The following is a 1,960-nucleotide window of genomic DNA, read 5'->3' as shown; positions in this document are numbered from 1 at the left end:
TGAGTGCACATGCATGGGAGTGTGTGGACAAGGAGGTGGTGGCGGCCAAGTTAGAGTCCAAACTCTATGGACTCCATTTGCTATTCTCTCCTCCATCCCACCCTTATCTGGTGGTGATGGGTGCTGCACTTGTGTTTCTTTTCATTCATTTGCAAACTTTTTTAAATTTTAGGGTTAGGGGTGGTTGAGAAAGGCAGGAAAAGGGAATGGAGGAGACTAGCGGCAGAAGGGTAGGTGGAGGACATGGAGATGAAGAAGATTAACCTAGCGTTAAGGAACAAAGTCCCAGAGGAGGTGACAGAATTAGTCTTTGATAATTACTAATGGGAAAATTGTGGCCTGACTGATGCTTTTTAAGAACTACAGTCCCTGAGTATGGCTGATGTGGAACTAAGTTCACTGGCCTGACTTCTCAGCTTAAATAAACTTGGAAAATTAGAACTTAATAATAATTATATTCCCGGAGGCTTGGAAGACCTGGCAGAGAAATGCTCAAATCTTACCTAGCCTAAGACACCTACCTCAATCCAAGTGGAAACAAAATCAAAGATCTCAGTACTGTAGAAGCTCTGCAAAATCTTAAAAATTTGAAAAGTCTTGACTTGTTTATCTGTGAGATCACAAACCTGGAAAATTAGAGACAAAGTATTTTTGAACTGCTGCAGCAAGTTACATACTTAGACAGATTTGATCAAGAGGATAGTGAAGTACCTGAAGCATCTGAAGAGGAGGGTGATGAGGATGGAGACGAAGATGATGAGGATGAAGAAGATGAAGCTGGTCCATCTGAAGGACATGAGAAAGAGGAGGAGGAAGAAGAGGAGCATGAGGACGACAAAGACGATGAAGCAGGCTCAGATTTGGGAGAGAGAAGACAAAGCGGACCTCTCATATTTAAGGAAAAAAGACTTCCAGGATGAAGAAGATGATGGTGAGTATGTTGAAGAAGGAGAGGAAGAAAAGGAAGAAGAAGGTCGTCAAGGGAAGAGTGAAACAAGACATTGAAGACGATGGAGAAGAAGATGACTAGATCATTCTGAGTCTAGATTTCCTAATTTTCTTGGGTTTGCAACAGAGTGATCGTGTCTTCTTTGTTTCTTCATCTATGACAGCTATCCTTACAGAAAATAATGTGTGACTTCTTATAGAACAAGTGTGGTGGTACTAATTTTGCTTTTTTATCATTACAAATAAAATTTATTGGTCTGTTAATGACCATATTGAATGTAGAGAAAATTTTTCATTAAGCCTCTTCCCCTCCATTGTGAAACTCCCTCGAAATGTATTTGGAAACTTAATTTTTCTAATTCAAGCTCACTGTATTAGTCATTTTTAACCCATAATTAAAACATGATAGCTTTTACATAGCTATGGTATAATGCATTTCATTTATAAGATTTTAAGTTTATTTATAAACTAACTGAAATCACAGTCAGCTGTAATACAAAATGACAATAGTTTCTTGAAGGATGAGTTGGTTATTTTTTTTAGAGTTGATCCAGAGATCTCTAGTTTGAATGCAGTAACATTTTTGGCTGCGGATATTTATTTGGGTGCTTCTTTGTCACAAGAGTTACTTGGAAAGGAGAAACAGAATGGTAAAAACTCTATCCAGCAAGAGTTCACAGATTCTGTGGGGGCTTCTGAAACCTCTTTTAAGCCAGGTGACTGGCAAGGTTTTATTTATTTATTTATTTATTTATTGTACTTCAGGCGAAGGACAAATAGTTTCACATGAAACAGTAGTACCCATACTGTTTATGACATTGGTTAACAACCCCAGAACATGTCTACCCTCTAACTTCTCAACCTTTTTTTTTGGTGAAAATACACATAGCCAAAGATGCACCATTTCAAAAATTTCTACCTGCACAGTTCAGTGACATTGACTACGCTCTTCCAATTGTGCAGTTATTCTCACTTAAGGTGAAGGCTTACAGAACAAAATAGTTTCTCATTT

At 38.1% G+C, this 1,960-nt stretch overlaps 1 pseudogene; it reads left to right on the top strand.

Moving 5' to 3' along the window:
• Positions 1-243: 243 nt before the first annotated feature.
• LOC101359280 (acidic leucine-rich nuclear phosphoprotein 32 family member E-like) lies at positions 244-1,030 on the top strand (annotated as a pseudogene).
• The last annotated feature ends 930 nt before the right edge of the window (positions 1,031-1,960 follow it).

Source organism: Trichechus manatus, unplaced genomic scaffold, assembly GCF_000243295.1.
Source record: "Trichechus manatus latirostris isolate Lorelei unplaced genomic scaffold, TriManLat1.0 scaffold00044, whole genome shotgun sequence".
In the NCBI taxonomy this organism is placed as follows: Eukaryota; Metazoa; Chordata; class Mammalia; order Sirenia; family Trichechidae; genus Trichechus; species Trichechus manatus.
Note: the sequence above shows the minus strand (reverse complement) of the source record. Positions and strands in the feature narration are given on the sequence as shown.